General features: G+C 27.3%; 1 protein-coding gene across 3 annotated transcripts in view; it reads right to left on the reverse strand.

The window, feature by feature from the left end:
• The window catches only part of LOC119679572 (organic cation transporter protein), a 51,732-nt gene that overhangs the window by 34,192 nt on the left and 3,674 nt on the right, over positions 1 to 13,866 (reverse strand). Inside the window, exon 1 of one of the 3 annotated variants that reach the window (XM_038092009.1) lies at positions 5,385 to 5,405. The exons of the other annotated variants lie outside the window; for them this stretch is intronic. The gene's annotated coding sequence lies outside the window, so the exon portion shown is untranslated. Of the gene's footprint in view, positions 1 to 5,384; positions 5,406 to 13,866 lie in introns of those variants that run through there. 3 annotated transcript variants of the gene reach the window in all.

The following is a 13,866-nucleotide window of genomic DNA, read 5'->3' on the forward strand; positions in this document are numbered from 1 at the left end:
ATTGTATTTAAATTACACAAGTTTTAATATTCCTATTTTATAATGTATAACATAAAATTTTATGTAAAAATTTACAATATATCAAAATAAAGATATAATTTGTTTATTATATAATGAATTTTAAATATATCTTACATCCAAGATGGAAATGATGGAAAGACAGTGTGCAGCAGGACTTTGAAGTAATGAATATAAGACATTGGAAAAGAAATGCAAAAAACAGAGAAGAATGGAAGACTGTTGTTAAACAGACTTAGGTCCTACATAAACTGTATAGTCACGTATGATATCACATATATAAAATATATTATTATTTAAAAGATAATTTGGAACTGTTTGCCTCTAAAACCAATGAACATGCTTGGCGTAAATGGTAAAATCGAAATATATTGAGTATTAAAAAATAGTGATAGCTTACAAGGACTCACAAAATTGGTAAGTTGAAAAATATTTCCTAAATCAAATCTTAAGTTGCTGTAGTTATTGCTATGTGATTTAATTAGAAACAAGTTTCTATACAAAGAGCTTTTCGGCTAAGACCACAAATAGATCTAATAGATCCGTAACGATATCAAGTTAGATTATTAAAAGATAGTTAATTACTTATTGAAATAATTAACCCTTACCTTACCCTTACCTAACCCTAACATATTGTGTTCCTAAAATTTTATTTTTTTATATATTTTTAGTTATTTATAATTAGAATCGAATTTTAATATTAATTATATTGAAAAATAATTAACTATTAGGCAACTATTAGATATTTAAATTTATATTATACATACATAGTATATAATGATAATGATTTATACATAGTAGATAATGATAAAGCAATCTTTAAAACTTTTTGTAAATTTTGACATTTTCAGCATTCAACGCTATATACATAAATAATAAATCCCCAATGAACAATATTATACTTTTTCAACTGTAGTCCACGAAATAATAGTATATTGTAACTCCAAAGGAACATATTCCTATAATGTATCAAAATAATTATTTTTATAAGTTATCGTATTCATATTTTAATATGTTATATAAAAAGTGCAGAGCTTTAGACCGAATTTTGATATATCCTACTATCTCGTTAAATAATATTACCTTATTGGAATATATGTTTGGAATAAATTTTTATATTTTAGAATAAGTCTTTTGTTTCATATAGCAATAGAGCGTAATAACTCCATCAAAATGTTTATGACATGTGATGAAAATATCAAATAGCTAAAAAAAAGTATATATTCCACATTAGTTAAACGAGACTATTCAATATAGCGCTATTTACCTGTCTGCCAACATAGCTGCTTGCCTGTCGATTTTAAAGTAAACTAATCTGCGTCTTCTAAATATACATATGACTAAATGACTAAAAAAGAATATAAGTATTTATAATTATACTGTAAGTAACTGTTAAAAATAGAATCGGTTAGTTTATATATGCTTACAATGCGATCTTATTCTTCAGATTCAAGCTGTTATTGAAAATACTTTTTCATTTGAAAAAAATATAAGTTGCCATAAACTTTTTTTATTGTTTTTATTTAAATGCAAACTTATTTTTATAATCTGAAAAACTATTTTTATAATTAGTAAAAGCTCAATTCATTTCGAAAAGGTTGTTATAGTTTCGTCGAAGTCAAAGCTTAGTTTTATTTATCTTTAATCGCGATTTATTTTAAACAACGATCTGTTTTTGATTTATTTCGTATTCTTTCGTATGTTGTTTACATTTTATTTATACATATATACACTTGTTGAGAATGGAGTTAATTACGATTAGAGTTAAACTTAATTAATATATTGTAAGTCCAAAACAAGTGGGTTAACGTGATTACTTAGTCTTTTCAGTAACTTAGTCAGTTAATGTGGAAACGTACTTTGAGCAGATCGAAATACTTATTTGAATATATAATTTAATGATCTTCAGCAAGCATTATAGTAATAAAAAACTATATATTAAATGCCAATGAAACGGGTTTTTTGAGTACAGACCAGGTAAAATATGTTCTTTTAAAAATGAGGTTTATATTGTTGAAAAGATAGCAAAAAATGAAGGCATATACTATAAGAGCATAGAGATTTAAACCAGGTATATGAAAAGTTTAAAAAGTCTATGATTTAAAAACTTGATAACTCCAACTGCTAATTGTAGGTTTAATGAAAAAGCATAAATGAATAACGAAATACTTTTAAAATGATTAGCTTTAAAATGAACTCCTGAACTACTCAATATAGTATAATTTTTCTATTTACTGATAATTTTATAGCTCTTAGAAAGAAAGTTGGAATAAATTCAAAAATGTCAAGCTTAGTAACTAAATATCAACATCTGTTATTAACAAGATATGAATTGATTAAGACATTGAATTATACGTTTTAATTGGCAGATAAAATTTTGCATTGTCTTAGTTAAAAGTTTTATAATATAAAACAACTTAATTAAAAGCGATTTTAATGATTATGTATGTTTAAATGAAGTAAATCATGTTATAAATGAGTCCAGGAATAAACTTTTAACTTATAAAAAAGCAAATTTAAATAGTAATTATAAATAGTAATAGATGTGTAACATGTAAACATGAACTACTCTACAAGACGAAGAGTCTATTATTCTTATAGTTTTAGAAGAACACATTTTATAATTTTCACATAAAGCTGCAGCAAATTTCATTGTACTATTTAAAAATTATGTTTATATCTTATATATATAATTCTTCTGTACGTGTGTTGACAGTGAACTCCTCCTAAACGGCTGAACCGATTTTGATGAAATTTTTTGTGTGTGTTCAAGTGGATTCAAGGAAGGTTTAGATTCACAATTAGGCCCACTGGATAATGTCTTTTTAATCAATTTTTTATTTTTTGGTATCCATATACATTTATATTCAAATTTAAAATTTATTCATGCTTACTTTGATTTGTTTAAAAACTTTAAAATCTCTAAAATGAATTGTAAAACTGACATTGTATAGCTTAAGTGCATTTAAATTCCGCAGGTTAAATAGATCGGCAGAAAACAATGAAGATGTAAGAAACCAGGATACAATTACACGTGCTAATGAAAGTCAAGAGCAACGCAACGAACGCCAGGAAAATTAATTGCAAGGGGAAACAACGTTCGCCGGGTCAGCTAGTATAATTCTTCTTCTGTACGTGTGTTGACAGTTAACTCCTCCTAAACGGCTGATCCGATTTTGATGAAATTTTTTGTGTGCGATCAAGTGGATTCAAGGATGATTTAGATTTACAATTTGGTCCACTGGATAATGTTTTTTTAATTGTTATACAGTTGTTTGGTATCCATATACATTTATATTAGACATTTAAAATTTATTCATGCTTACTTTGATTTGTTTAAAAAGTTTAAAGTCTCTAAAATGAATCGTTCAACTATCCTGTTGAATTTTTGAATTCGCTGGATTTACCAGGAATGCCACCACATAACTTAAGATTAAAAATTGGCTCACATATAATTATGCTGCGGAATTTAAATGCACCTAAACTTTGCAACGGCACAAGATTAGTCATAAAAAAAATTATGTGCAATGTACTTGAAGCTACAATTTTGAATGGCAAATTTGAAGGTGAAGCAGTTCTCCTGTCACGAATCCCTATGATCCCTTCAGACTCACCCATGCCATTCAGACATCTGCAATTTCCAATTCGCTTGGAATATATATATAAAATATATATTTATTTTATATATTTCTAATATTTCTAATGAAAGTGTAACTTAAAATTTCTTTGAATATACAGAGTTCAGGTATAAGCAACCAGTTGTAGGTTACCGTAATAACCACCTCAAATTTTCATTCAGTATTATTTACGCAAATTAGAATAAAAAGTGCTTAAAGCAAAATCTAGATTTTTCATTAGAAATGGTTGCTTCTTGTTAAAAGTATACTACTTATTTATAATTAAAAAAACATTTTCTCTTACATATCTATTTCTTGTTTATAGACTATAGATGTATATAGTATTTGTGTAATAATATAATTAAATGATGAAATTATTAATAACGTATATCATATTAATAATGGTAATATAAAGAAACTTTTTTCTGCATATATAAAAATGATTCCTCATATTGCTACTAAATATCTAACCATTTTCCGTTTAATATTTAATAAAAACATTGATTTTATAATACCTATACATTATTTCTATAATGTTAATTTAATTTTATTTTATAAAAAAATAATAATAGTTATTACCATATCCGACGTTTAAATCTGTTCAACTAACATAAATACTCATACGCAACACCAACACCAATTTTATTAAAATTTTGCAATAAAAATTACGTATACGTCAGGTGGTACGGTATTAATTTTTGTAAATATTAAATCAATTTTCCTTTAATGACTTTTGCTATAAGACTACTTTTTATGACTGTTTATTTAAACAATTTAAACAATTTTTAATTTACATATAGAAATAATTACAAATTATTTTTTTTAAATTACTTTTATTAATTTATTTATAATTAAATTGTTTAAAAAAATTGCTTTGTTAGCAAAATAGATATGTATGGATACAAATTGAATTCAATGTTGTGTAAAAATGAAAAACATTAACGGAAAACGACAAGATAATATATTTATGCCAAACAACAAAAGATAACAACAAATTATAGTATTAAATATTTATAAAAAAAAAAAGAAATCCAAAAGACGCCAACAAAAGCTAAAGCAGAATTTATAGGAATCTGTGTTTTGTTGTTGTGCTTATTGATACTGTGTCTTTAGGATACTTTTATGACATTTATTTGTGGAAAATATGTGGGGGTATTGTATTTTGTTGTTGTTATAAACATTATTGTGTCTACTGCTGGCTTTGCATATTTTTGCTATTATTTTCTTTTGTGATGAATGCCGCCAAATTCGCACTTTTCGAATAGCAACTTGGAGGATTGTTTCAAAATTGTGTTTAAATATTAATAAGTATTTTGAGTTTGTCATTATTTTCAAATTGAATAATTTAAACGTCCGTAGTTTATTCTATTAACACATGTAAATGAAATTTTTTTCTTTTTCCAAAATCTTTATTTGCAATTTTAATAAATCAAAAAAAGAGTCATTATTCAACTTTCGTTATTGCAATTTTGCGCCTCTATGAACACAATGAATTCCCGTGAGTGACTAAAGAATTTTATAAATTGCACATCACATTTATGCGTTGCAAGTACACAATTCTTCTATTTTATTATTTATGCTGTTCAACTAACGATTATTATGGTTTATTGGTATTGTGTAAGAAATTCTTTACTATTATAGTAACATGCTTTGCATTTTGCAACGTGCTTCGCATTCGGTATTTTTGTAAATCACAGAACTTTTCGCGAACTGTTTTTAATTATTTGCTATTGGATATTTTTAAATTACTTTTCTAGATGTAACTGCAATATTCCAGCGTCCGTATCCGCTGCTGGAACGTTTCGTACGACAGTCGATATGCTACTGAGTGGGAGCAAAGAAATGTGTGTCTTTTTATTAACATTAATTCTGTGTGTGTTCGTACACAATGGATGCTGCGGTACGCGTTTGGCGGGCACATTTGTTGGTACAACAGGCGGTTGGCTCCCAATGTACGTTTGGTGCCTACAAAATGTTATGCCTGCAATTTGTTGTTGCTGATTTATAATATTTTTTGCTCAGTTTAGTTTTTGTTATTGCTACTGTGTTTGATTGCATGTGCAAAAACTCTTAAAAGTACAGAATTCTCTTCTTTATTTAGTAATACTCTTTGGTATTATTTGTTTAGAGTATTTCAATTGATTTGTACATATTTAATGGATATCTTTATTTAATGTATAAAATTAATTTAATACATGAATATGTAAATAGTTATAAAAGAACATAAAAGTTTAAATATAATATGTTATAAATGTATATTACCCTTAGTTTATTATTTTTTAAGGTTTATCATGCACACTTGCAGCCAAAATTTTACATACATTACTCGTTATTCAATATCGATCTTTTGATATAAAATATTCATACACTATTAACTGTACTGTAGTTTAGAATTTCTAACATAAGACTTAATATTTTGTAAGTATGTTGAAAAAACAACTAAAAAGAGGAATTATTTTTAAGATCCAAAAGTATTACAAAATGATTTGTTTTGATGCATAATAAAAACACACATTTGCAAAATTTTGGCGTGCTGTTAGTTAGTTAGTTGTGGTTGTGGTGGAAGGAGGACGAGTGCTCCTCAGTTAGCTAAAAAATTTGTTTTGATTGCACAAAAACCTCATAGCCAGAGGCATTTATAAAGGTAAAAATCTGGCCAATACTAATGCTAGAGATATCGCCAAATGAATTGAAGAAGGGGGCCTACGGAAACTTAAACCTAGTTCTGGCCAGACCCGGACATAGACACATCATGTGTTTTGGTGTCTTCTCTTTGAGAGTTGGTAGACATACACTGCAAGATAGGTGCCCTGTGCCATAGTGCCGTGCCCTGTAAAGACAAGTGTTAACCTAGATACCTCTGATTTGCTTCTGTGTATTAAGTCAGAGGTTCTGTATTTGGAATAGATTGACCAAGTAGCCCTGATCTGGCTGCTGAGGCGGCAAGGGTCCACTCACTCGCATCTGTCGCAAAAAATGGTAATAAAAATGCTCAAAAAATGGCGTGCTGAATTTGTATTTATTTTTATTAAATATATTAAAAGTTAACCACATTTGTTAATAATTAACTACATAAAAAAATAACTACATTTGTTTACAATCAACTACATAAAATAGTAACTACATTTGTCAACAAATAACTACATAAAAAATTATTCATTGATCCAGCTTATTTAACCGATAAGCTAAAGTTATCTTTATTTAGCCAATTTTTTAAAGAAGTTCGTTTGAATAAACCAGCACTGTTGTTTGTATCGTATGCCATTCTTGAAATAAGGGGCTGTATTTTAACAATGTGCTTACAAGAGATTATGCCTATCAATATATTAATTATAAAACAGTAGACTTTAAATTTGTACTTTAAAAAATAACTTTGATATATGAGTAGATATTAATACTTTTTTGTACTTTTAATCTACAATAAAAAAATGAAAGTGTATGATTTTTTAACTATTTTGTGCTTTTAAAGTATATAAACAATTTTTTAACAAAATATGTTCTACCAATTAAATAATTTTGTAACAAAATATACTCTACTAATTAAATAACCTACTAAAATACTGCAGTAAAAATATATATGAGTAATGAACCCCTAAGAGATAAAAATCACATATTGTGATATGTAAGAAAAATGTTGACATGTCTAATATATCAATTAATAAGTCCGTTGGATAACCATTTTTTTTACAAAATTTGATTTTATGCATCAAAGTAGTCCTCTTCAAAAGCAATACAATTACTTTAGCGTTTCTCTAACATTCGACACCTCTCTGGCCCTACAATATGTCTCGGTGATGACATTTTAATCGGAGTCAAATCTCTTTCCATGGAGCATTTTTTAAAGTTTACATACAAGTAGTAATTGTAGTAATAGATAGTAACTAAATTCTGCTACAATAAGATTTTAAATATTTTTATGAATTAGTTTTCATCAAATTTTTGTTCAAACATTGCAGGACATAGCCATTAGGTGTAAAATACAAAATTGTTATATAGCCCAATGAATATCTTAAAGTGTTAAATCCTTTTTGAGATTATTTTAGTTAATTTGTTGGCACATAGCTGGTTATAACTTGATCTTAACTTAATGAATATTTGTTTTCACGTTTTCAAAATTCAAAGAATTTAAAGATTATCCCTGCAAACACGAGCGTTTGTGTAATTTAAAAATAAAATTTAATAATAATATACAGATATTATTATATATAATGTAAACATGATTGATTCGTCTTTTTAGGCTAATTAAGAATATTTATAGTCTTTACACTGTTCGCTTTCTTCTTTACTGAATAATGAACATTTTGACAAACTTTTATGATATTGTCTACATTATAATGATAAATTTTGATATATAAGTGGGAAGTGAGGTAAGCAGCGATGATGAAACTATGACCGATATAGACAAATTTTGAAAGAAAGCGAAATGCACCTTCGGGATAACGTGCATATAAGACTAAAGTCAGAATTTTCAACGCATGTATGAAATCTACTTTGCTGTAAGCCATGGTTGCTAATTAGATCGTTGGTTTATAAGATCTAAACACATAAGATCTAAACTCATAAGATCCAATAGGAACCTGAAACGTATTATCGGTGTATGGTGGCCTGCTACAATTTCAAATACCATAAACACCTTTGGCGTCGTACCAATCGGAAAGTGATAGAGAAAAAAATTGTACAACGAAAAACCGGATGATTAGGTCACACATTGAGAAAACCAACGAACGCGATTGCTTATACTGTCATGGAATGGAATCCCTAAGGAGTGAAAAGACCAGGTGACCGAAAACTGCTTAGCGAAGGACATTAGCGAATGAAACACAGAAAACTTTTAGCCAACTAAGTTTTTTTGCTAGAAACAGAGACGAATGGAAAGAATTTGTACGAGCTATTTGTAAATAGACAAAGTCCAAGATTTGAGTTGTAAATTGAGAAGACGTCATAATAATAACGAAAAATAATGATATGTTTTAATATATTTTCTATTAATCGTAATGAAAAGAGCATAAAACATAAATATGTGGTTATAAATGTAATTCGAGAAAATCTAATAAAAATTCCGAACAAAATTTCACTAATAATAACATTCAAGAATTGTAAATTATAAAACTGTAAATTGTTAAAAAAATGTTTCCCTTTTCTGCTTATCATACTTCATGCCAAGTGAAGAGCATTCAGATAAAAAGAGAAACAACTCATAAATTTTCTTAAGAGTATTTGTTGATTAATTTCCGTTTCCTCGGCAAATCATGAGTACTCGGAAGTAGCAAACCAAAACAATCACACATACTAAATCGCACTTCCACAGGCAAAGACACAACGAACGACAGCTGCTTTACACTTCGAATATCAAGTGTGAAAATTTGTTCATGTCGGTTTTTGTTGTTATGTTGCAACAGTTGCAAGTTTTACCTCACCGGCCACACCACAACTCTTCACGCCACACACCAACATCAAACCATTACCACAGCAACTGTGACAGTTGGGTTGACATTTTACTGCTTGAATGAATCAGCGTAGTGGCAATGACTGCAGCTGTGCTTGCAATAACAACGTAATGTTGCGGCAGTGTAGGTGCCAACTTTGGCGCGAAATTCTTAAAAATAAATAAAATGATTTCTCTTTTATTCTGAGTTCTTTTTTTACTTCTTCTTGTTGTTGTTTTCATGGTTTCAGGTGGAAAACGTCGTGCTTGAGTGTTTAGTATTTTTGGTAACATTTGTGGCGCTTCATCAAAAATTGTTTTAATAATTATGTTTATTAAAAAATGTGTATGCAAATATGTCATAAGTTTTGTATTCGATTTAATATAAATTAAATCGTCCATTAATAATTATGTACATATTCATCTAGAAATGCCTACGGAGCAAATATCTTACTTTATTATTAAATACAATTTTTTTTTAATTTATATAATTTAATTACTTTTGGAATTTATATTTCCAAGAACTATCTCAGTTTTATTATTAAATTCAATTGTTAACGCAATATGAATTAAAAGATAATAAAAACCTATACACAACCAATTAAGTCAGACAATACTATTTATAATGAACTTCAAATTTCTGCTAACAATATTTATTTAGTTTTGTTTTTTTTTTTTTTGAATTTTTGTAAAAATAACTTTTTTATATATATTTTTTTTTAAATTTTTTTTTAAATAAATATTTTAGTAAACTAAAAATCTATTCACGCTTTCATCTTTCAAGTTGTTAAATATTTCTTAACGACCATTTAAATAAACATATTTAAGCACAGTTGGAAGCAGTCATTGTTTTAATTTATAAAGTAAACAAATTAAAAATAAGCAACAATAAATATTTAAAGTAAATATTTCGAATGCTTAGTAAAAATATTAATTGAAAAAATTAGCACCCAAATAAAAGCTTTTCGTATATAAATTATATGAGTATCAGAGTCAGCTGTCAATTGTCAAGTACTTGTGTAACTTTTTAAAATAAAGAAAACATATTTTTGGAATTGATTGATACTATATGCATCACTTCATATAAATATTTCGTTTAATTTTAAATTTAATAGATAAAATCACTTTCAGTTGTATCCTTTCTTCATATCTACTGACTAAAAAATAATGTAATTTTACTAATATGAAAAACTTTCATTTCAAAAAATGTATAATAATAGCCGTAATTTCTTTTTTCACGGTTAAAAAAGAAACATTTCATATCTAAAAATTAATTAATATAAATAAAAGAAAACAAAATCATATATGTGTAAATTAATTTATTTATTTATGTATTTGAATTAATTAGTAAATGAAATGCTCGTATGATTTGACTGAAATAACTGGATGACTGAAATTTTGCCACATATTTCCAGTGAACACTCACAATAGCCTGATTTTTGGATTTGGCTGGACAAAAACTTAAGACTTAAAATTTTTGCGAATAAAACTTAACTCTGAAGATTTTAAGAGCATTGTAGATGCTTCACATGTTTTTTTCGTAAGTTGCAAGTATTTTTTTGTTACCTTGAAAGAAAAAATTACGGGTAATCATATCATATCAAATATGATACGTCATATCATATTCTAGATATGGAAAATCATGTAGTTCATATTAAAGTGATAATGAGATCCTCGAAGAATAAAAAGTAGATATAATCATCATATTTTAGCTAAGGAATAGTAAGCTTTTTTAATAAAACAAACAGATCAAAAGAAATGATTATTTAAGGAATAATATATATTCCTGTGTGGAGAATTACTGAGCCACACCGAGTAAATTAATAGGTGCCTTTCAAAAAAAAGAATGCATAGTTACACATATATACACACATACATAGAATACATAGATATGCCATATGCGTTATAACATTCGTCCAAGTGATATTGAATTCATTAATTTGTTTTAATAATTCACTATACCAGTAGACTAGCATAGTCTTTAATTATTTGTTTATTATTTTTATACTAAGCAGACTGCATCTGCATATTATTATTATAGTCTTGTATTATTATATACAAACAGCGTTTTTCGAATATATTGCAAATGTAGATTAAGCGTGAAGAAAGCTCTTCCTCTAGTTCTGTTTCCATTTCGATGATATAATTTGGTGTACATTCAGGGAGTTTAAAAATATTTTTTAAAAAAAATGTATTAACATTTTTGAACCATGCAAAATCCCAGACTTCGGCTCCATATAGTTGGATTGATCTGCAAACGGCTAGGAAATGATTCCATATAGATTTCCAATTATTAAGATTTTTTCAAACCGCATTTTTATATATATTTTTGATTCGGAATTTCTTTCGCTAACATATCGAAAAAGTCGTGCTGGTGTTAGTAACACTCCGCGGTACTTTTACTCGTTTACAATGTTCATCTCTTTACGCTTATAGAATCGTTTTTTTATAGCTTATTGTCGACCGTCTCTTCTAAATATCATTATTCACAATTTTGATAAATTTACTTCCATATCCCACATTCCCAAAATTTTTGTCGCATCTAAATATCATCTGACAAGATGATTATATAGTCTGCACACATCAAAACCCTAATATTAAGTTTATTAGTCCATATTCCACCTCCTAGATATTCGTGTAAATCATCTACATATATATAAATTAATATTGTTTTATTATAATAACAATATTTATATAACGTTTTTTTAGCATCATCGAAGCCTATCTAGATGAATAGGCAATACTTTTAGTTCACTTCGTAAAATTATAGTGACCTAAATTGCATATATTGTATAAGATAATGTCGGTGAATTTCGAAAATTAGTAACATTGACAACGCAAAAATAAACTGCTATGTATGTAGTTTTAATAAATTTAGCTTATTTAAACTTACGCTCCAGTGGTCGCTTACCCTTCTTGTGCTTCTGAATGGCGCAGAAGCATGGTTGTTACTAGAGAATGATGAAATAGTAGTGAGAGGTTTCGAGAAAAAAGTTCTTCGTCAGATCTTTGGTCCTCAACGACTACCGCATACGAATGTACCATAAGCTGTATGAGCTTTATCACGACATTGATATAACATTGATATAATTGAGCGAATTAACATCCAGCTTGGTAAGGAAAAAGGTGTTTGAAGCAGTAGTTGAATGAAGAAAGCGTAGGGGTAGACAGTGTCTTCGGTGGAGCGATGGCGTTGACGGATCACCAACCAAACTTGATGTACGTAGATGCTACATCAGGCCGAAACTCGGTAACGGGTTGTTATGATTAAATAAGTAATTTAGTATTTTGTTTTAAAATGTATCGCAATATATCGTATTCAAATCTCTATGACAAAAAAGTCGTATCAAGTATTTCGATTCAATAATACGCTTAAAACACTTAAAATACTTTTGGGAGGTTTTCATTGCGTAAATTTCCCAATACAATAAATTAGTTAAATAACTTGTAAGTTGTCATAAAAAAAATGAATTGCATAATAATTTTTCCACAACTTTGTAAAAAATAAGTTTTCCTAAATTATTTTAGGAAAAATATATTTTTTTCAGTAATTCTTATATAAAATTAAAAACGTCAAATCTCTTTAAAATGATGACAAAAGGTCTTTCATCAAAATTGAGTATGAAAAATGATGTTTGAATGTTTATTGTGTCATTTTTTGATTTTAAGTGTATTAATTTCACAGTAATATTAAGAACATTTTCAAGAAACTGAAACAGTACTTAACTGTAATAAATTTATATATTTCTACAATTGTTTCATTTATGCCCTCCGCTTTGCCAAAACACTCTTCACTGCACATATTACATCACATTACATGAACATATTACAATAAGATAATATAAAAACGTAAATAAAAAAATACTCTACTTGAAATTCTTACAAATAAATATGAATAAGTGCTACATCCTCTGAGAGCAAATATAGTTAGTATTAATATTACTGAACGATGCAATATTTAATATTATTTTTTTGTGTTACTACAAGTACCTTCAAATTCATCATTTTTTTATAAGACGTCATGATTAATGCGATTAAAAACTATAATTGGATTTAGAGAAACTACATACTACATAAAAACTATAGTTTTTATAAACTATATAAAAAAACCAAAATACTCGCAAGAAGCAATACTTTCTTCTCTTTTCTACATTCTTTACGTTGATGGATTTAAAAATAACCTATTGTTATGACACTGAGAATAGCCATAAAATTGGTTCTAAATGGCAAAATCCGATAGAATTTATTATGATTACAAAACCAATATATAAATTATTATAAGATACCCAATCCTCGTAATAAAAATCATAGAAAACGATTTATAAAATTAAGTTTTGAGTTTATCAGTATCTAGAAGTGCTGATAAATGTAAATAGGAATATAAGTAGAAATATACAAATGTAAATATGTGTACTTATTGAAATAATTCGCGAGTAGATGTTTGCTACTTGGATACAGAAATAGACTTTTTGCAATGCTAGTATACCAGCTTAAACAGCAGTGTGTGCCTAATCAAAACTTTCAATAGCTCCAGTATCTTTCACAGTATGATCTATTAATTACTCTATGTATAAATTTAGATGTTCACTATATCGAGGTGTTGACTATATTTGAATTCAGAAATAATAAATATCTGATTGTTTAAATTACCATCTGTACGAAAAGTGCTAAAGTTTTTTTAGCCAATTTAAATAGTTTTTTTTATTATCTTAAATTTATATGTTTTCAACTATAAGAAAATTTTCTTAAAAGATTTGAAATTCTTTTGAATTGCATTTTATTCAAGAAAAAATAAATCAAGTAAGT

Source organism: Teleopsis dalmanni, chromosome 2 (genome assembly GCF_002237135.1).
Source record: "Teleopsis dalmanni isolate 2A chromosome 2, ASM223713v2, whole genome shotgun sequence".
In the NCBI taxonomy this organism is placed as follows: Eukaryota; Metazoa; Arthropoda; class Insecta; order Diptera; family Diopsidae; genus Teleopsis; species Teleopsis dalmanni.